A 25,113-nucleotide genomic window follows, 5' to 3' on the forward strand; every position below is an offset into this window, starting at 1 on the left:
ACAAACACAGACACACAAACATATACACACAATACATATATATATATATATATATATATATATATAGATATATATATATATATATATATATATATATATATATATATTATATATATATACATATATATGACAGGCTTCTTTCAGTTTCCGTCTACCAAATCCACTCACAACGCTTTGGTCGACCCGGGGCTATAGCAGAAGACACTTGCCCAAGGTGCCACGCAGTGGGGCTGAACCTGGAACCATGTGGTTGGTAAGCAAGCTACTTACTACACAGCCACTCCATGTATATATATATGTATATATATGTATATATATATGTATAGAGAAGATGGAGTGTGTGATGCATTCATAAGTGTTAATGTGTTGAAGGCATTCTAAACGATGCAGGTTCAATTCCAAGGTGAACCTATCAGTAATATCAAGAACAACAACATCAAATTTTAATATTTCTGAAAATATTTATTTGTCAAAATAAAAGAAAGCAAAAGATTGAGGTCCAGGAATAATTCCAAAAACCATCAAAGAATTGTCTGAAACATCCAAACCAAGAACTTCAGAGACTTCATTATCATCCCCTCTGAGGAGTAAATATTTCGGATTATCTTTAATCCCTGGATTTCATCATATTCAGATGTTTCCTCTTCAATATGTCGAGGTATTTCGTAAATATTGTTCTCTAAATCTTTAAAACATGTACATATACGTATATATATACACACACACACAAAGAGAGTGTGTTGAGGAATGTTACAACAGTGATTTTTAGTGTGTAGAATGCAATGTATGCGATGCAGGTTCGATTCCCAGGCAAAGCCATTTACAACAACAACAATAAGAAGAAGAAGAAGATTGAAGTTTAATATTTCTGGAAATATTTATTTGTCAAAATGAAAGAAAGCAAAAGATTGACGTCCAGGAATAATCCCAAAAACCATCAAAGAATTGTCCGAAACATCCAAACCAAGAACTTGAAAGACTTCGTTGTCTTCGTGACTGAGTAGTTTGTATTTTTTCTCAAAATTGTACATTATTTCATGTTCGGTATCTTGAGGCAGTTGGTAAATATTGTTATCATTGTCGGTTATATAAACGTATTCCCCGCATGTGTACAAACGATGAGTGTAAATATCTGAATACTTTGTTCGGTAGGCTTTTACATTGCTGACCAACGATGTCTCCCCGTACCAACAGACATCAATGACACCACCAGACTTCCCATGTCTATTTCTTATCTCTCCCGTCCACTTCGCAACAACAATGTCACCACTAGATGTCACCACTATATCACACACCACCATGTCTAGCTCTTTCACCGTTACTTTCTCCTCCCCAGAACACACTTCTCTCCTAGATTCACATGTCCCCCCATCGATAACAACCACATCTACATAGTAGTAGTAGATATATATCCTATCTTCAGTTCTGCTTCTAATATAATGACCACCACACACGAGTTGACTGTCGTATTTATAAATCCTGTTGTAGAATTTTTCAGTTTTGATGGTTTTTAAACGACAGAGATCCCTGTTGAAGACCCTCATTTCTTTACCAAAGGCGACAATGAAACATTCCTCTGTCCACCGACATATGTCCAGTGGTGTTCGTTGTTGTTGTTTATGTTGAAGTATGTCCACTGTTGTTGTTGTTGTTCTGATTAATGTGACTGTGTTTCTAAACAACAACACACAGACATTGTCATCTAATTTAATCAGTTTACTATTGCAGTCGTTACTGTCTTCAATATCATAATTAACAGGTTCCTCGAATGCAGGAATGGAAAAAGGGACCATTGCTGTCCTATATGGAAGTCTCCTCACTGATATTTCATCAATTCCTGAATTATTAATCTCCGCTATGTAATTACCACATCTCACCTTTAATCTACCTTTACCAATTATTTCACCTGATTTACCTCTTCTTCTTCCTCCTCCATCTCCATCTCCTCCTCTGTATTCCAGTTTATTAATTGATTCATTACTGAATATTTCCTTGTTCGTTTCAGATGTAATGGAAGGGAAACGAAGACCAGAATCAAGATTTGATAACGACACAGATTCCAGAATGTTCACTTGGTCCCCATCAATCTTTATGCAATGACATTCAATCAATTCATTATGTACACACCAGTAAATACCCGCCACTTTTCTCCATATTACACCATAAGGGATGAGACTTGTCCAAACTTGAGATGTCTGCAAATCTTCTCCATTCAGTTGAAATATGTCTTTCCTTTTAGGAACCGTGGCCATTATGTGTGATTCTTGTGTAAAACACACACCACCAACTAAAGTTGCAACATTTCTGTGACATAGCAACTGGCCGTCTTTATCGAATATTTTAACATTTCCATTATTGGCTTTTTCACACACAACTGTCTTTCCTTCCTCAGAGACATCAAAATCTTTTACTTGAACAGAACATTTGTCTGTTTGTAAACGACAAACAGGGAATTTTTCTCGATTCTCCATAAACAATCCTTCAACAATCAATGCAAAACCATGACTTCCAACAAACCTTGGTCCTTTACAGTTTATACTGTCAAAGTCTACAATTTTATTAATTCTTTGATTTAAAAATATTCTCTGGTATTCCCCATTCTCTGACCAACACAGAATCTTATGATAACCCTCCATGCCTCCACATTTTTCCCACCGACAAAAAATGTACAAGAAACTACCACCAATTGTAATATTGGTATAAATATTGTTATAATTCATGTAGTGTCTAACTGAATATAAATACTCACCATCACTGCCGAAGAAAATAAGGAAATTTTTATTGCTAGCGATGATGTGATCGTTAGGTGTAACTATAACATCACAGATGTCATTAGTATAATGATCATCAGTACGCCCCTTTGTCGTTAATAATGTCTTAGGTATGTCTATGTTTTTTATTACTGTCACAGTTGAAGCTATTTCATCAATAATAACGATATATAATTGCTGTTTACCTTTCCGTTTACCACTAAAAACCAGTTGATTGTTTGACAAAGAAGCAATACACTTATATTTACTTTTTGTCCGGTAAGTTACCAACGACAATGGGAATTCCACTTTTAATGTCAACAGTTGGAACTTACTGTCCCCAGTTGTAATAACCAAGGTATTTGACTTCCATTGACACATATTGATACTATCAACATTCAGTCTGATAGAGTCCAGAAGCTGACCATCCAATGTGAATATCTTAATGTTTTTATTATTACTGTCGAATCCTACAATCTGGTTATTTTCTGTAATCACTAAATAACCAAGAATGATATTTGGTTTGTCTCCAAAACATCGAGGGAGAAGAATACGCCTGGCTTTATCAGAAACTGTCAGGTCCTGTAGATATAAAGTGGAAGACAACATTTCACTGAGAGAAATGTTTCTGGAAAATACATCCACCAGGTCGATATAATAATTAAGTTGATTATAGTAACGAGATCATTAACCAACAAATTATGATCGTTTATGGCAAACATACGGCTTCTGTCTATGAAACAGACGTTTGGTCAATAGATCCACCTTGGAGACTGAGGGGACGTTTCACTTGGGACATTTAAAACACTGGGGACCATCTGGACGACCGCCATGACCACCCACAACCTATTCTAGTGTTGTATGAAAAGCTTTTTCCTAGTAACAATTAATAGCTTTTCTGTTTTCTTGTCTATTGATAATGATTTCACAAAAACGAGATATTAATTGTCTTAATTACTTCAACTTGATTATAATATTGATGGCTAAAATGTCTAAATGTGATGGTTTATCCACAATAAAAACAATTTCAACATTCACCCAACTTACACGCCCGTACATAAGGCTGCCTTAATGATATACTTCTCACTGTTTGATAGGTTTCGATGACCCTTAATTGTTTCTGTTGGGTAATGTGACCCCTATATGATTAGAATCCCATCGACATATATCTGTGCTGTAGACGGCAGAGATAATCTGGACAAAATGTCTCCTCCTTAGAAATGTACAACAAGCAATCATGCTTGATGTCAGACACCACCAACTGTCCATTGGCCAGATTACATATTCGCCAATTACAAGTTTTTGGTCATTCTCCTTTTCTTTGAGTCGTAGATTTAGATTTCTGATATAAGGATTTTTCGTGTGTAAAACAACAGCCAGACGACCGGTTTGATACTTGTAAAGAAGAACCCTGTTGAGTGAGTGTCCGGGACATAAAGAGTTCCTTGAAAACAGCAATGGAGGGTGAACAGGGAAAGGCAGTTCCAATGCCATTTCATTCGCCATATAGATCGTAACATCTGAATAGAGGTCTCCTGAAGAGGACATAGAAATAAACATTATCAGAGTAGATGTGATGAGGGTAGCCATAGAATGGAAGGTATTTTTGAAAAAGTTTCACCACCACCTGTTGAATAAATACCATTTTATTTTCGCTTCCATCTACGACTACAAAATTAATTGAGTTGCAGCAATGCTGGACATTATGATGTCCCAGAGAAATTCTTTCTGCAATGTCAACTTTATCTTCTTTTGATCAAGAGGATATGGACCTCAGTTTGTTTTCCATTTGTGGTTAGAGCTAAAACACTTATTTGATACAACATGACATAGTTTAATGAACAGTATGGACTTTCATTAAAGGGCCTTCATTAGCCCAGGGCATGTGATACACGGAAATTCTTTGTTTTCACGGTAAAAACACCAGAAATCCTTTAGAATTCATTCTACAAAAGCAAGAAGGAATCTCAAGGAAAGTTGAATTATTTTGGTTAATTATTCTCCAGTCTCAGTGGATAATATAGCTTTATTATTCATGTAGAATATTAATATAGAAGATGTAGACATAGGTAGAATATTAGTAACGTTGGTAGCATCCTCCTATATAAATATAGTTGTTCAATCTTGGGCTCCATAGTGGGGGTTATATGACTGCCTGGGCCAAAAGTCTTCATTTGTTCCAATGATATGAAGGACATCAAAATAATCGGTTACAAAAATGTTTTCTTTGCCAACAGAAATATGGCGGCATTCATGCCAATTTTTTTGTTGTCACAGCACCTGTACCTGAAATCCGATAAATAATATGTCCCTGGAGGACATAAAAATGGTTTTGGTACACAGAACTGTGGGTTGGGATGTCAGGGAATGGTATCCACCTCAAATAACTGCTGGCCATCCACATTGTAAACAAGTAACCCTGTTAATATTGGAAAAGGATACTAAGAGTTATTTTGTGCTCCTACAGCAATATCTGTTGGTGTTTCTTGGTTATGAATTCGTATTTTATTCTATTCTCTTCCCAGTCAATGACGTATATGGTCCGACCAAACAGGTTCTACACCTATAGCGTAGAATGTTCAAATAAGAAACCAAGATTAATCCTAGCTGAATTCTTTGATTTTAAAACTTAAAGGTTGATAATAAGAATCATTTTCTATAAAGGGGTAGGGTGGCCAGGACTGTGTCTTGACTGATTTCTAGTAAAGTCCGTGACAGAAGATGAGCAACGAACATCGTTTCTGTTACCATTCTTGTTACACAAACATCTGTCATTAATGGCGGGAATATGTTACAATTCCCCCTTGTATGAACAACAATATGGATATTGGGTTGCCTTAAGTCTTCACCAGCTTCTCCTCAATGTTTTGCTTTTCTGGTTACAACCGAAGAATGTGGCCGAAATTTTCTTGATTATTTTGGTGCCTCAATGGTTTTGAGTTTGTCTTGTAAAACATTTGTCTTTAAATAGTTTTCCAAAAACAATTCCAGTTTTCCAAACATAGTAAAGTCTTGGCTGTAATCATATTCCTTAATATCTTTCTGCAAAATTTCTATTCTCTGTGTAAAATCTTTTAGAAAAGTATTTTCATCCATTCCTATTCTTTTTAAAAAAGTACATATTTCTTCCCGAGAATTTTTCAACAAATAAATTTTGTCTTCATAGGCATTGTGTATTGTATAGAATATGTGTTTGTCCAAAATATTTCGTCTTCCCATTATTTCCCAGTTTTTAGGGTCTCCTTTATGTCTTTTTTGTTTTGTTGTTGGCTGAGATGAAGATCGTTTTTCGGACATTTCTCTCCTTGATCCATCACTTCTCACATATCTACACCTTTGATGGTCAACTCCTCCTTCATCCCCTTTTGGTGTTGAGTAACTCAAAGCAAATTTCTGAGGGATAAGTTTCCTTAAAGTATTTTCAGTCTGGTCTTCCTAGTGATCTGTAAAAGAAAATAGGAAAACATTTAGCTTTGTGAAAATATTAAAGTTTCAGGGAGATGATGTTGCCTTCATCATTTGAAAACCACAACAAAACATTTTGTATTTCTGTCAGTGAATTAATCTGTCTAATTAATATTAAACAATTATTACAATCTATTCTAAGATGTCTTAATAAGTTTTCATTAATTACATGGAGTCGAAATATTAGAAATAATATTTTCACTGGGAATAATATTGCTCTCAACATCACAAAGAAATAGTCATGTGGGGCTTAGATTTATTTAACGATAATTAGTCAAAGAGATTCCCCTGCTCTAAAAGCACTCAATAACGAGGACACTCTAAGCTGTAGAGAAAATTAACTTAATTGGTTGTACATGCTATATTATGTCCCACAACACACAAGCAATTGTTCAGACTTCGTTAACCATGGAACAATTAGCAAAACATAGACTTTATTATGTTTCATAGACATTTGTCAGATACAGATAGACTGACATTTTGCTAGTTAGATGGAATATAAGTATTTACTAATGATTATATGTACTGAAAATGATGGTCCATTTTCATGCCGAATTCTACTTGGTGAAATTATTGATTATCTTATTAATTAATTAATTTTACCCTTTTTTATTATATATAATATATATATATTATATATATATAATATATATATATATATCAACCCATGCTAGCATGGAAAAGGACGCTAAACGATGATGATGATGATGATGATATCAATATAACATATATACTTACATATATATAGCACATATAATGTATACTTATAAAAATTATTTTATATATATATACATACATATATCGATACACACAAATATATATGCATATACGACATGTATATACATATACAAACATATATATATACATATATACAACTATACTACATATATATTACATACATAATATACTATACATATACACATATATAGATATACATCTATATTATCATACATATATAAATATATACATATACATACATATATACATATATATATATATATATATAATATAGATATACATACATATATGACACATAGATATATATATACACATATATGTACACATAGATATAAACGCATTTATATACTCACATATGTATATATATTCATATATACATGTATATATATATATGTATATATATATACACACATATACAGATATATGTATGTATGTACGATTATCTGTATGGGATATATTCCATCACAATCACAGATTTCTTAATTCATTTTTTTAATTAAACAGTTTGAAACTTTGAATATCAGACCTTCTATTTATAAATGCTCTAATATCTATACAGCCTCGGTTTTTTTATCTTATTACGCAAAAAATTCTTATATGCATATATATACACATTAATACATACATATATATATATATATAGTTAATCCAAACAAGAAAGCACAAAAAAACACAACAACGCGCAGACGTGGAACAAATATAGTATTATTGGACGCTCAGGAAAGAGGAAAAGAAGGAGGGTTTAATGTTTCAAGCAGAGCTCTTCATCGGAAACATAGGAGAAGGAAAGATCCAGGGAAGGGAAGACAGAGGAAAAAAATCGCCAACGGTACACACGAGGTCACACACACACACACACACACACACACACACACACACACACACACATATATATATACATATATATATATATATATATATACATATATACACACACATATTTATACATAAATATACATAGAGAAATTTTATATATACTTATATATATGCATATAATATGTATAAATATATTATACATACATAACTAAATCACAGTGAAAGTAATAGAAATGAAACTAATATATGCATACATACATACATATATATAATATATGTATATATATATATATATAAAGATATATATATATATATATATATATATATATATATATTACACACACACATATAGAGGAAGTATTAATTGTTTCACTATTAAAACTGAAATTATTATTTCTCCTTACAATAAAGATTTTATCGTTTCACTTTTGACACGTAATACTGAAATAATGTAAGAGATAAGAGATTGATCCGGGCTCACATTAGGCAACAAGTTGAAAATTTGGGGGACCAAAACCCTGTATGGACCCTAAGTAAGCCTTGTGGCTTGTGTAAAGTTAGTGAAATTACTTGGGTAGTTCTTGAGATTATTAATACAAACCTACAGACACCATTCTCAGCATATATATAATATATATATATATATATATATATATATATATATATCACGTGATCACGTGACCGACCAGGCTATCAGATGTTACATATCACTGGTCACAATGTGCTTCGCTTTGTTCTAGCCTTCAAATGACGCCACCCCGCTGGCTAAGCGAGCAGGCCAACAGAAGAAAGAGTGAGAGAAAGTTGTGGCGAAAGAGTACAGCAGGGGTCGCCACCACCCCCTGCTGGAGCCTCATGGAACTTTAGGTGCTTTCGCTCAATAAACATACACAACGCCCGGTCTGGGAATCGATATCGCGAATCTCGTCCGTGAGTCCGCTGCCCTACCCACTGGGCTTGCGCCTCCACGTATATATATATATATATATATATATATATATATATATATATAATATTATTATATATATATTATATATATATATAATATACATATATATATAATACATACATATATATACATATATATATATACATTAGAATATATACATATATATATATACATACATATTATACATATATATATACATATAGATCATATAATACATATATATACATACATTATATACATATATATATACATATATATATATATATTTATATATATAATATATATATATGTAATATATATATGTATATATATATATATTTATATATATATATATATATATAATATTTATATATATATATATATATATAATATATATATATATTATATATATATATATATATATATATATGGGGAGTTCATGAAAAAAACAAGGACGAAGACAGGTGGTGTAGAAAACAAACGGTCTATATTAGTATAATGGTCAGTTTTTCTTATTTTTTCTTTACTTTTTTTCTTTTTATTTATACATTTCGAGCCCTACGCTCTTCTACCGAAAAGGGACACAGAAAAAAAACAAGGGGAGAAACAAGGAGATCAATCACGATTTAGTCATGATCAGAGTTTTTTGAAAACTGAGATACTTCTGTACTTTCAAATTCAACAATCTATAAAATAGATTTTTGCAAATTCCCTTTTGAAATGTAATCGATATTTTAGATATTATCTTTTAAAACTCAATGGGATATTTGAGTCTTTCAATGTCAAAATACAATTTATAAAGTCGAAATATTAAAATTTGAAAATTATTTTTATGAATGATAAATATATGGCGCAGGAATGACTGTGTGGTAAGTAGCTTGCTAACCAACCACATGGTTCTGGGTTCAGTCCCACTGCGTGGCACCTTGGGCAAGTGTCTTCTGCTATAGCCCCGGGCCGACCAATGCCTTGTGAGTGGATTTGGTAGACGGAAACTGAAAAGAAGCCTGTCGTATATATGTATATATATATATTGTGTGTGTGCGTGTATATGTTTGTGTGTCTGTGTTTGTCCCCCTAGCATCGCTTGACAACCGAATGCTGGATGTTTTATGTCCCCGTCACTTAGTGTTCGGCAAAAGAGACCGATAGAATAAGTACTGGGCTTACAAAGAATAAGTCCCGGGGTCGAGTTGCTCGATTAAAGGTGGTGCTCCAGCATGGCCGCAGTCAAGTGACTGAAACAAGTAAAAAAAAAAAAAAATTCAAAAGGGACAATTTTTGGGGGCTTAAAATATATTAGAATTATGGTTTTGGTTGTTGATGTCTAGCTGAAAGTTAACCCTTATTTAGGGTACTAGGCATGGATGTCGTAAGAAGCTTCCTTGCCAACTGAATAGTTCCGGGTTCTGTACCACTGCATGACAATTTGGGCAAGTCTTTTTCTACTATAGCCTCGAGTCAGCCAAAGGCTTGCATGTAGTCAAAGGACTGAAACAAGTAAAGGAAGCCTATAGCCAAATACGTTCCAGCCATGACCCTTCCATAATATTCCTTAAATAACAAGTTTATTTCACACAACAGCTTAGAGACTCTGTCGGTTCATCATAGTGTTTATAATAATTCCAGTAAATGTGAAAAAATTCTCAGAAGCCGTCCATTTAATAAATGATATTCAAGATGGTGAAGACAGCGAGCTGGCAGGAACTTTAGCATGCCGGGCGAAATGCTTAGCGGGTATTTTGTCTGTTTTTACATTCTGAGTTCAAATTCCACCGAGGTCGACTTTGCCTTTCATCCTTTCGGGGTCGATTAAATAAGTACCAGTTACACACTGGGATCCTTGTTTGTCCTCTCTGTGTTTAGCCCCTTGTGGGCAATAAAGAAATAAGAAACTTTAGCATGCCAGGCGAAATGCTTAGCAGGTATTTTGTCTGTTTTTACAATCTGAGTTCAAATTCCACCAAGGTTGACTTTAGTTTTCATCCTTTCAGGGTCGATAAATTAAGAACCACTCGCGTACTTTAGGTTGCAAGACGCAAGGAAAATTTTAGGAAAATAAAAATAAGAAATAAGTGGAAATTTTACTGGTGAGTGTGTTACATTATAAGGCACAAAAAGAAAATGACTCTCCCCAGACACAACAGTCTTTTAAAATATTCTCTGAAAATAAATGAATTGATGTGGTGATAAACATTACTTGGAGCAGTGTTTTTCAACCTTTTTGCAGGAGCGGAACCCCAAGGAAACATTCCACTGGCTCGAGGAACCCCTGTGCAATAATTTAATAGTCTTATGCACACATATCTGCACAGGAGAATTAAAAATTACTGCCGATTTTAGCAGTTTTCTAACTTCTTGCGGAACCCCTGGACTGTACTGGCGGAACCCTAAGGTTCCACGGAACCCTGGTTGAAAACCACTGATATATATATATATATATATGACAAAAGAAGTCTCTACAGGATTCGATGAAGCCATATATTGCACATTTTATATATATATAATATATATTATATATATATATATAAACATGTGTATATTTAAAACACTATACAATATATATATATATATCAGTGCTTTTTAAACTTTTTGCTGGAGCGGAACCCCAAGGAAACATTCCACTGGCTCGAGGAACCCCTGTGCAATAATTTAATAGTCTTATGCACACATATCTGCATAGGAGAATTAAAAATTACTGCCGATTTTAGCAGTTTTGTAACTTCTTGCGGAACCCCTAGACTGTAAGGTTCCGCGGAACCCTGGTTGAAAACCACTGACTTAGAGTTTCTATTATATTCTGGAAATGTAAAGGAAATGTTTTATTTACAATGTCACACTGTAAAATATTTTAATACTAGTCTTATAAAATATTTCGTTTTGGGACTTGGTTTGCAAGAGTCAAGATTATTGAAAAGGTTGCAAGACGCAACGAAAATTTTAGGAAAATAAAAATAAGAAATAAGTGGAAATTTTACTGGTGAGTGTGTTACATTATAAGGCACAAAAAGAAAATGACTCTCCCCAGACACAACAGTCTTTTAAAATATCGTCTGAAAATAAATGAAATTTCCTTTCGACAGCAAGGTTATATTAAAAGTAGCTCTAACGAATGTTCAATGTGTTAATAAATTTTGTGTTAATTAAAATAATTATAATAATGAAATTTACCTGAGTTAATAATTGTCTTTGAATTTCAGCCCGAAGTTTTCTGGGTTTAAAAAAAAATTTTTTTACTGTTTTTGTCTTGTGAGGAGGATGTTGCGAGCTATGTTTGATGAAGCAGCAGTAGAAATTTGGTTGCGCAACTGTTGTTGTCACGTTGCTAACACACCAGGAAGAAGTTTCTAGATATATAGGTGTTACCTTGTCAAGGGTGTGTATGTGTGTATGTGTAGCTTTGTTTTACTGATTGCTTGGCTGCATCTGAGGCTTGTTACTATGGAAACCGGCAGGAATGTGTCTGTGGCTTACTATTGGCTAAACTAACCAAAATTTACAAACTTTAAAAGCCATTAACTTTTCAGTTATTGATTTATGGTGAAAATGAATTTCCTGTCAATGGTTAGCATACAAAACTAAATATGAAATCAATTTGAAGAGAAACTGAAGAAATTGAACAGTGGCAGCGAAACAGAATATAACCTAGTTGTATCTATGTATGCATGTGAATGCTATTTTGCATGTTGTACTCTGTGTGTGTGTGTGTGTTGTAGTGTGTGTGTATGTGTACGTTTGCTTAAAGTTATGTGTGTGTATGTTAGCCACTACAAAATGACAAGAAAGTTCAAATTACCACCGACTGTGAACAATATATCTCTCATTCCTCTCTCTCTCTCTCTCTGTTTATGTCATCTCCAACGCCACCATTGCCACTCCCTCACTGAACCCATCTTCATACTATCAACGTTTAATGTGGGTCAACCAACTCGTTATATTACTTTTTTTATTAATTTCTTTACGCAGAAATAAGCTTAGAAAGTTTTAACCTATATGCTCGCCTATATACATACATATACATGTAGATACATAGATAGACCCAAACATATATACATTCATACCTACAAGTATACAATTATCAACAATATCTTCAGACAACTTGCTGAAGCATTTCTATAGAGAAATATTTTCCTCACTTTAATAGGTTCATTGGTGCGGAAACATGAGCATCCACTTACATTCATAGACACATATCTATAATGTACATATATTTACACTTCATATTGACATTTCTGTGATGATCCCTATTGATCAATTTTTTTTTCCTCTCCCCCACTTTTTTTAACCCCCCTTTTTTGGTCTCTTTCTCTCCTTTTACGATCCCTTTGATCGAAACTACCCCCTTCCTTTTTTTTTTTTTTAAACCTTCAAAAAGAAAAGCTCTACCTTGTAATTTGTTCTATCTGTGTGCAGCCTGTGTGGCTAAAAAAAGAAACATATAATGTACATATATTTGTATATACATATGTATATGTATATATACATATATATATAGGAGTGGCTGTATATATAAGTATATGTTATATAGGAGTTGTGCAGGAGTGGCCGTGTGGTAGTAGCTTGTTTACCAGCCACATGGTTACGGGTTCAATCCCACTGCATGGTACCTTGGCCAAGTGTCTTCTACTATAGCCTCAAGCTGACCAATGCCTTGTGAATGGATCTGGTAGATGGAAACTGAAAAGAAGCCTGTCGTATATATGTATATATATATATATAATATATATATATATATATATATATATGTATGTATGTGTGTTTGTGTGTCTGTGTTTGTTCCCCTAGCATTGCTTGACAACCGATGCTGGTGTATTTATATGTCCCCGTTACTTAGCGGTTCGGCAAAAAGAGACCGATAGAATAAGTACTGGGCTTACAGAGAATAAGTCCCGGGGTCGAGTTGCTCGATTAAAGGCGGTGCTCCAGCATGGCCGCTGTCACATGACTGAAACAAGTAAAAGAAAGAAAGAAAAGAAATATTTGTGTATATACATATATATATAGAGATACATACACACATTCACGCTAGGGTAACAAACACAGACACGCAAACACACACACATACATATATACATATATATATATACATATATACGACAGGCTTCTTTCAGTTTCCATCTACGAGATCCATTCGCAAGGCATTGGTCGGCTTGAGGCTATAGTAGAAGACACTTGCCCAAGGTGCCACGCAGTGGGATTGAACCCATAACTATGTGGTTGGTAAACAAGCTACTTACCACACAGCCACTCCTGCGCCACTCCTATATATATACAAATATATATATCTATATATACAGCCACTCCTATATATGTATATATACAAATATATGTACATTGTAGATATGTGTCTATGAATGTAAGTGGATGTCATGTTTCCGCACCAATGAACCTATTAAAGTGAGGAAAATATTTCTCTATAGAAATGCTTCAGCAAGTTGTCTGAAGATATTGTTGATAATTAAACACAACTGGAGCAACAAAGAAAAAAAGTAGTACAAGGAAACACACACACACACACACAATAATATATGGCAGGTCTGTGGGGGTTACCATAAAACGCTTAGCTTTATGGCGCTTCTTCAGGCCCTAATTAAACTAATACACCATAACTTAGAGTGTACTTCTCTATCATATATATATATATATATATATATATATTATGGCTGTACACAGCCATGCTACATGGTAGTGAAACTTGGGCTGTGACTGCTGAGGATTTGCGTAAGCTCGCAAGAAATGAAGCTAGTATGCTCCGATGGATGTGTAATGTCAGTGTTCATAATCGACAGAGTGTAAGTACCTTGAGAGAAAAGTTGAACCTAAGAAGCATCAGTTGTTGTGTGCAAGAGAGACGTATGCGCTGGTATGGTCATGTGATGAGAATGGCTGGAAGATAGTTGTATGCGAAAGTGCCACACCCTGGCAGTGAGGGGACTGTGGAAGAGGTAGTAGACCAGGAAAACCTGGGTCGAGGCGGTGAAGCACGACCTTCGAACTTTAGTCTCACCAAGGAAATGACAGTGACCGAGACCTTGGAAGTATGCTGTGCGTGAGAAAACCCGGCAAGACCAGTGAGAACAGTCAAATCAAAATCAAAATAAATTGAGGTCGATCAACATCAGGGCCCCCGTGCAGGTGACACGTAAAAAGCACCATCCGTTCGTAGCTGTTTGCAGCCCTGTCTGGCCCCCGTGTCGGGGGCACGTAAAAAGCAAGCCAGCAGTTGTGTTGTGCCAGCATGGCCTGGCCCCCGTGCCGGTGACACGTAAAAGCACCATCCGTTTGTGGCCGTTTGCAGCTCTGTCTGGCCCCCGTGCCGGTGACACGTAAAAGCACCATCCGTTCGTGGCCGTTTGCCAGCCCTGTCTGGCCCCCATGTCGGTGACACGTAAAAGCACCATCCATTCGTGGCCGTTTGCCAGCCCTGTCTGGCCCCCATGTCGGTGACACGTAAAACCACCATCCGTTTCGTGGCTGTTTGCCAGCTCTGTCTGGCCCCCGTGTTGGTGGCATGTAAAAGCACCATCCATTCGTGTCCATTGCCAGCCTCGCCTGGCCCCCGTGCCGGTGACACGTAAAAGCACCATCCGTTTCGTGGCCGTTTGCCAGCTCTGTCTGGCCCCCGTGTTGGTGGCATGTAAAAGCACATCCGTTCGTGTCCGTTGCCAGCCTTGCCTGGCCCCCGTGCCGGTGACACGTAAAAGCACCATCCGTTCATGGCCGTTTGCCAGCTCTGTCTGGCACCTGTGCGGGTGTGGCACGTAAAAAGCACCCACTACACTCACGGAGTGGTTGGTTGGTTAGGAAGGGCATCCAGCCGTAGAAAACGCTGCCAGATCTGACTGGCCTCTGATGAAGCCTCCCAGCTTCACAGACCCCAGTTGAAACCGTCCAACCCATGCTAGCGGAGAACGGACGCTAAATGATGATGATGATGATGATGATATATTATATAAATAAATACATACATATATATATATATAATATATATATATATTATATATATATATATATTATATATATTATATTTGAGTAGTTGAATAAATTATTATTATGGATAATTCGAATTAACCGATACCTGGGTAGCAAATTCACATCAAAAAAACACGTTGAAGTCACGTGCTAGGGCATAGATTACGTGCCTTCGTGTGGAAATTTGTATTTTTATTTTAAAGAAAGAATGGAGCTGAACACGAATTAACAAAATTCCTTTATTTTCGACATATGTTTCGAAGACTGCATATTCCTAATTGCGAAGGAATGAGGAGTACATTATGCCGGTTTCTCATCAGGAAAAGCAAGGAACTTATGTCAACATCAAGATGCACAAAAAACTTTTAGATGATTGCCACACGGAGCCCATAGCTAAGTTCCTTGCTTTTTCTGATGAGAGAAGCGGCATAATGTACTCCTTATTCCTTCGCAATTAGGAATATTGCAGTCTTCGAAACATATGTCGAAAATAAAGGAATTTTGTTAATTCGTCGTTCAGCTCCATTCTTTCATATATTTATATTTTTAATATTATTATATATATATATATATATATATATATAATGTATATATATATATATATAATGTATATAATATATATATATATAAATATATATATATGTATATATATATACATATATGTGTTGTATATATATATATATATAATATATTAATATATATATAAATATATATATATATATATAGATATAATAAATATATATATGTATATATATATATATAAAATATATATATATGATATATATATGTGTATATATATGTGTATATATATATATGTATATATATATATATATATATATTCATATGTATATTATATGTATATATATATGCATGTATATATACATATAATATTATATATATATATATATCTATATATATATATACTAATATATATATACTAATACAATTGTTTGTTTGTTTTCCACCTGCCTTCGTCTTGTCTATTTTCATAAAGCTTCCCGTTATATATATATATATTATAAGTATATTGTCTGATCTCTAGTGGTTAAGCTGTTTATTATTATTATTATTATAGTATTAGTATTATCCCTTGACCCCCAGTCGACAATTTGTTTATTAGTATTATTATTTCGCCTCGTATTGCATATTCTGTATAATTATTAGTTATTGTTGACCATCGGTTTCGACCTCGTGTCTCGCTAAATACAGAATAGATATTTGAGTTTCTCCATACAGGATTTTTTCAATGGCGGCCGATTTTCGCGGGGTTCCACTATTCCCTCTCTCTCTCCCTTCTTTTATGTTGTCTGCCTCCCCCCTCTTCCTTCCCCCCTTCCATTGCTAAGAGCATTTTTAGCCAGCCCGTCAAGTTCAACCTTCGCATATTCCCGGTGCCACCCGCCTTGCCCACCCCACCACCAATACCGGATATCTCTATATTTTGCTCCATCTATACCGGATGTCGCTTCTCCCACCACCATTATAGGTGTCTACTCTTCGAACCCCCCTCTTCAATACGCTATTTCACCATGCATTACCCTCTCGGGATATCCTACGTTCTACTTGTCTAGAACTTTCATCGTTTCTCCGAACACCCCTCCCCACTGGTGCTCCCCTATATTTCTGCACCCTCCCCCCACATAAAAAGCACTATCCGAACGTGGCCGATGCCAGCACCGCCCCGACATGCTTCTGTGCAGGTGGCACATAAAAAGCACCAACTGACCGTGGCCGATGCCAGACCCCTCTGGCACCTGTGCAGGTGGCACGTAAAAAGCACCCACTACACTCACCGAGTGGTTGGCGTTAGGAAGGGCATCCAGCTGTAGAAGAAACACTGCCAGACCAGACTGGAGCCTGGGGCAGCCCCTGGCTCCCCAGACCCGGTCGAAACCGTCCAACCCAGCTAGCGCGGAAAACAGACGTTAAACGATGATGATGATGATGATGATGATGATATATATATATAATGTATATATATATATAATATATATATATAAATATATATATATATATATACATATATGTGTAATATATATATATATATATATAATATATATATATATATATATACACATATATGTATATAATATATACATAATATATATTTATATATATATATATATATATATATATATATATATATATATATATATACATTATATATATATATATATATACATTAGATATATATATATAAATATATATATATATAGGCACAGGTGTGGCTGTGTAGTAAAAACTTGCATCCTAATCTCATGGTTTCAGGTTCAGTTTCACTGCGTGGCACCTTGGGTAAATGTCTTCTTCCATAGCCTGGATTTGGTAGACGGAAACTGAAAGAAGCTCGTCGTATATATATATATATATATATAGGTATATATTTGTATAGCAGTGTTTGTCCCCCCCCCCACCACCACCACCATTGCTTGACAAACGATGTTGATGTTGGTAACTTACGTTCCAGTGACTTAGCGGTTCGGTGAAAGAACCGATAGAATAAGTACTAGTGTTACAAACAGTAAGTCCTGGGGTTCATTTGTTCCATTTACAATGTGGTGCTCCAGCATGGCCTGCAGTCAAATGACTGAATCAAGTAAAAGAATGGAAGACTATTCTCACTGGCCAAAATAAATTTAAGACCGATGATGGCAGTTGTATTTTTAACAAAACTACTCTTTTACTTGTTTCAGTCATTTGACTGCGGCCATGCTGGAGCACCGCCTTTAGTCGAGCAAATCGACCCCAGGACTTATTCATTGCAAGCCTAGTACTTATTCTATCGGGCTCCTTTTACCGAACCGCTAAGTTACGGAGACGTAAACACACCAGCATCGGTTGTCAAGCGAATTTGGGGGGACAAACAGACACACAAACATATACACAGAAATACATATATATATATATACATATATACGACAGGCTTCTTTCAGTTTCCGTCTACCAAATCCACTCACAAGGCTTTGGTCAGCCCGAGGCTATAGCAGAAGACACTTGCCCAAGATGCCACGCAGTGGGACTGAACCCGGAACCATGTGGTTGGTAAGCAAGCTACTTACCACACAGCCACTCCTGCACCTATAAAACTGTATAAAATTATTTTACTTTTCACAGTTTATGTGTGTGTGTGTTTGTGTGTCTGTGTTTGTCCCCCTAGCATTGCTTGACAACCGATGCTGGTGTGTTTATGTCCCCGTTACTTAGCGGTTCGGCAAAAGAGACCGATAGAATAACTACTGGGCTTACAAAAGAATAAGTCTCGGGGTCGATTTTCTCGACTAAAAGGCGGTGCTCCAGCATGGCCGCAGTCAAATGACTTAAACTAGTAAAAGAATACACACACACACACACGCACACACACAATATACACACATAGGCAAATATGTGAAGGCACGTAGCTTAGTGGTTGGGATAGAATGCAGGTCACGATTGTAAGGTTGTGAGTTCAATTCCTGGCTTCGCAGTGTGTCCTTAAGCAAGACACTTCATTTTCACTTTATTGCCCCAGTCCACTCAGCTGGCAAAAAAAAATGAATGGTACCTGTAATTCAAAGGGGGTCAGCCTTGTCACATTCTGTGTCACACTGAATTTCCCTGAGAACTGCGTTAAGGCTACACATGTCTGTGGAGTACTCAGCCACTTGCACGTTAATTTCACGTGCAGGCTGTTCCGTTGATTGAATCAGCCGGGGCTTTTGTCATCCTAACCAACGGAGTTCTGGGGTCAGCCTTGTCACATTCTGTGTCACACTGAATTTCCCTGAGAACTGCGTTAAGGCTACACATGTCTGTGGAGCACTCAGCCACTTGCACGTTAGTTTCACGTGCAGGCTGTTCCGTTGATTGAATCAGCCGGGGCATTTGTCATCCTGCCAGCTCGCCGCCTTCAAAACAAAATACCACTAAGCATAGCACCCAGCGTGCCAACGATTCTGTACAGTATTAATCCTTCCTATTATTGGCACAAGGCTTGAAATTTGGGGGAATGGGGATAGTTGATTACATCGACTCCTGTACTTAACTCGTACTTAATTTATCAACCCCAAAATAATGAAAGGTAAAGTCGACCTCAGTGGAAATTGAACTCACAACATAACGGCAGACAAACTACCGCCAAGCATTTCGTCCAGCATGCTAATGTTTCTACCTGTTTGCTGCCTTTGTTTACAGCAATAAGAACAACATCAAATTTTAATATTTCTGGAAATATTTATTTGTCAAAATAAAAGAAAGCAAAAGATTGCAGTCCAGGAATAATTCCAAAAACCATCAAAGAATTGTCTGAAACATCCAAACCAAGAACTTCAAACACTTCATTATCATCCTCTCTGAGGAGTAAATATTTTGGATTATCTTTTAATCCCAGGATTTCATCATCTTCAGATGTTTCCTCTTCAATATGTCGAGGTATTTCGTAAATATTGTTCTTTAAATCTGTTATATAAACACATGTATATATACTGTATATAAATATACACACACACACACAAAGAGAGTGTGTTGAGGAATGTTACAACACTAAGTGATAGTGTGTAGAATGCAATGTATGCGATGCAGGTTCGATTCCCAGGCGAAGCCATTTACAACAACAACAATAATAATAATAATAAGAAGAAGAAGAAGAAGATTGAAGTTTAATATTTCTGGAAATATTTATTTGTCAAAATAAAAGAAAGCAAAAGATTGACGTCCAGGAATAATTCCAAAAACCATCAAAGAATTGTCTGAAACATCCAAACCAAGAACTTCAACGACTTCATTATCATCCCCTCTGAGGAGTAAATATTTTCCAATGTCTTCAGATGTTTGGTGTTCAATAGGCCCAGGTATTTGGTAAATATTATTGTCTCTGTCTGTTATATAAACATCATCAAAATGTGTGGTGAGACAAGGTCTGTGCACATAATAATAATCCAGAGTCGGTAGTTTTATACACCTGACCAGCAACTGTTCCCGATACCAAGAGACATCACCGTGACTAACAACGGTTGATGAAAACTCTCCCACCCCACACTCCTCCCTCTCTCCTTTCACAACAACAATATCGCCACCAGATGTCACTGTTATATCACACACCACAATCTCTACCTCTGCCTCTACCTTTACTCTCTTCACCACTCCAGAACACACTCTGTGAGTATATTTACATGTCTGACCCTCAATATTAACCACATCTACATAGTAGAAGTAGGAGTATTTCCCATCTTCAATTATGTCTCTAATATAATGACCACCACACACAAATTGATTGTCATTGTGTTTATAAATCCTGTTGTAGAATCTTTTAGTTTTTATGGTTTTTCTACAACAGAGATCCCTGTTGAACACCATCATTTCTTTACCATAGACGACTATGAAATCTTCATTTGTCCACCGACATATACCTAGTAGTTGTTGTTGTTGTGGTAGTTGTTTATGTTGAAGTATGTCACCAGTCATTATGCTGATTAATGTGACAGTGTTTCTAAACATCAACACACTCACATTCTCATCTAACTTAATTAGTTTACTATTCAGGTCCCTAATGTCCCTCAAATCATAATCAACAGGTTCCTCAAATGCAGGAATGGAAAAAGGGACCATTGCTGTCCTATATGGAAGTCTCCTCACTGATATTTCATCAATTCCTAAATTACTAATCTCTGCTATGTAATTACCACATCTCACCTTTAATCTACCTTTACCAATTATTTCACCTGATTTACCTCTTCTTCTTCCTCCTCCATCTCCATCTCCTCCTCTGTATTCCAATTTATTAATTAATTCATTACTGAATATTTCCTTGTTCGTTTCAGATGTAATGGAAGGAAATGAAGACCAGAATCAAGATTTAATGACGACACAGATTCCAGAATGTTTACTTGGTCCCCATCAATCTTTATGCAATGACATTCAATCAATTCATTATGTACACACCAGTAAATACCCCCCACTTTTCTCCATATTACACCATAAGGGATGGGACTCGACCAAACTTGAGATGTCTGCAAATCTTCTCCATTCAGTTGAAATATTTCTTTCCTTTTAGGAACCGTGGCCATTATGTGTGATTCTTGTGTAAAACACACACCACCAACTAAACTTGCAACATTTCTGTGACATAGCAACTGGCCGTCTTCATCGAATATTTTAACATTTCCATTATTGGCTTTTTCACACACAACTGTCTTTCCTTCCTCAGAGACATCAAAATCTTTCACCTGAACAGGACGTTTGTCTGTTTGTAAACGACAAACAGGGAATTTTTCCCGATTAAGCTGAAACAAACCTTCAACATACAATTTATTACCATACCTGTTGCTTCCACCAAACCTTGGTCCTTTACAGTTTATACCAGAAAAGTCTACTTTTTCTTTATAAATTCTGTCGTTTAAAAATATTCTGTTGTATTCCCCATTCTGGGTCAAACACACAATGTTATGATATTCACCATAACCAATATTTCTATCCCACCCACCATTAATGTACAAAAAACTGTCATCAATTGTTATGTTGTTATAAATACTGATATAATACAACATGTAGTGTCTAACTGAATATAAATATTGACCATCCCTCTTGAAGAAAATTATGAATCTTCTATTGTTGACAATGACGACATCAGTTGAGGTAACTGTAACACCTCGAATGTCATTAATATGATTAATGCTACCATTTCTGTGTCTCGTTAACATATCAGGTATGTCTATTTGTCTTATTACAGTCACAGTTGAATGTATTTCATCAATTTTGATTACATACAAATGACGTTCATCTCTTCGTCTACTACACACCAGTTGAGTGTTTGACAAAGAAATAATACATTTATATTTATTTCTTGTCTGATAAATTACCAGTGACAACGGAAATTCCACTTTTAATGTCAACAGTTGGCATTTATTATCGCCAGTTGTAATGACCAGTGTGTTTGACTGCCATCGACACATTTTGATTGGGAAAACATTCAAACTGATAGAGTCCAGAAGTTGACCATCAAATGTTAATATCTTAATGTTTTTATTACGTATGTCATATCCTGCAATCAGGTTATTTTCTGTAATTACCAAGCAACTAATTACCACTGGTTGTTTTTCTCCTAAAGTTGGGGAGAGAGGAATATGTCTGGCTTTATCAGAAACTGTCAGGTCCTGTAGATATAAAGTGGAAGACAACATTTCACTGAGAGAAATGTTTCTGGAAAATACATCCACCAGGTCGATATAATAATTAAGTTGATTATTAGTAACGAGATCATTAACCACCAAATTATGATCGTTTATGGCAAACATACGGCTTCTGTCTATCAGATAAACAGACGTTTGGTCAATAGATCCACCTTGGAGACTGAGGGGACGTTTCACTTGGGACATTAAAACACTGGGGACCATCTGACGACCGCCATGACCACCACCACCTATTCTAGTGTTGTACTGAAAAGCTTTTCCCCTAGTAACAATTAATAGCTTTTCTGTTTTCTTGTCTATTGATAATGATTTCACAAAAACAGGGATATTAATTGTCTTAATTACTTCGACTTGATTATAATAATTGATGGCTAAAATATCTAAATGTGATGGTTTATCACAATAACAAACAATTTCACATTCACCCATCTTACACACCCGTACATAACGCTGCCTTAATAATACACTTCTCACTGTCTTTGATAGGTTTCCGATGACCCTTAATTGTTTCTGAAGGGGTAATGTGACCCCTATATGATTAGAATCCCATCGACATATATCTGTGGCTGTAGACGGCAGAGATAATCTGGACACAATGTCTCCTTCCTCAGAAATGTACAACAAGCAATCATGCTTGATGTCGGACACCACCAACTGTCCATTTGCAAGATTACATATTTTGCCAATGACAAGTTTTTGGTCATTCTCCTTTTCTTTGAGTCGTAGATTTAGATTTCTGATATAAGGATTTTTCGTGGATAAACGACAGCCAGACGACCGGTCTTGATACTTGTAAAGAAGAACCCTGTTGAGTTGAGTGTCCGGGACATAAAGAGTTCCTTGGAAAACAGCAATGTGAGGGTGAACAGGGAAAGGCAGTTCCCACTGCCATTTCATTTCTCCATATAGATCGTAACATCTGAGAATAGAGTGTCTCCTGAAGAGGACATAGAAATAAACATTATCAGAGTAGATGTGATGAGGGTAGCCATAGAATGGAAGGTATTTTTGAAAAAGTTCTTCACCACATGTGGAATAAAATACCAGTTTATTTTCGCTTCCATCTACGACTACAAAATTAATTGGAGTTGCAGCAATGCTGACATTATAATGTCCCAGAGAAATTCTTTCTATAAAGTCAACTTTATCTTCCTTGATCAAGAGGATATGGACCTCGTGTTTGTTTCCATTTGTGGTTAGAGCTAAACACTTATTTGATACAACATGACATAGTTTAATGTAATCAGTATGGACTTTCATTAAAGGGCCTTTCATTAGCCCAGGGCATGTGATATACTGAAATTCTTTGTTTTCACGGTAAAACACCAGAAATCCTTTAGAATTCATTCTACAAAAGCAAGAAGGAATCTCAAGGAAAGTTGAATTATTTTGGTTAATTATTTCTCCAGTCTCAGTGAATAATATAGCTTTATTATTCCTGTAGAATATTAATATAGAAGATGTAGACATAGGTAGAATATTAGTAATGTTGTAGCAATCCTCAATATAAATATAGTTGTACAATGTTGGGGTCCATAGCTGGTGGTTATATGACTGCCTGGGCCAAAAGTCTTCATTTGTTCCAATGATATGAAGGACATCAAAATAATCGGTTACAAAAATGTTTTCTTTGCCAACAGAAATATGGCGGCATTTCATGCCAATTTCTCTTGTTGTCACAGCACCTGTACCTGAAATCCGATAAATAATATGTCCCTGAAGGACATAAAAATGGTTTTGGTACACAGAAATGTGGGTTGGGATGTCCAGGGAATTGGTATCCACCTCAAATAACTGCTGGCCATCCACATTGTAACAGGTAACCCTGTTAATATTGGAAAAGGATACTAAGAGTTTATTTTGTGCTCCTACAGCAATATCTGAAGGGGTTTCTTTGGTTATGAATTCGTATTTTATTCTATTCTCTTCCCAGTCAATGACGTATATGGTCCGACCAAACATTTCTACACCTATAAGCGTAGAATGTTCCAAATAAGAAACCAAGATTAATCCTAGCTGAATTCTTTTGATTTCCAAACTTAAAGGGTTGATAATAAGAATCATCTTTCGAAATGGGAGGGTGGCGAGGACTGTGTCTTCACTGATTCTAGTAAAATCAGTGACAGAAGATGAGCAACGAACATCGTTTCTGTTGCCGTCTCTTGTTATACAACATATTGTCATACAGTGGCGGGAATATGTTACAATTCCCCCTTGTATGACAACAATATTGGATATGGGGTTGCTTAAGTCTTCACCAGATTCCTCAATCTTTGCTTCT

At 35.8% G+C, this 25,113-nt stretch overlaps 1 protein-coding gene across 2 annotated transcripts in view; it reads right to left on the reverse strand.

The window, feature by feature from the left end:
- Positions 1-25,113, reverse strand: part of LOC118768538 — a 492,176-nt gene that overhangs the window by 388,142 nt on the left and 78,921 nt on the right. Inside the window, exon 1 of one of the 2 annotated variants that reach the window (XM_036515220.1) lies at positions 11,869-12,354. The exons of the other annotated variant lie outside the window; for it this stretch is intronic. The gene's annotated coding sequence lies outside the window, so the exon portion shown is untranslated. Of the gene's footprint in view, positions 1-11,868; positions 12,355-25,113 lie in introns of those variants that run through there. 2 annotated transcript variants of the gene reach the window in all.

This window comes from Octopus sinensis, linkage group LG30, assembly GCF_006345805.1.
Source record: "Octopus sinensis linkage group LG30, ASM634580v1, whole genome shotgun sequence".
NCBI lineage: Eukaryota > Metazoa > Mollusca > Cephalopoda > Octopoda > Octopodidae > Octopus > Octopus sinensis.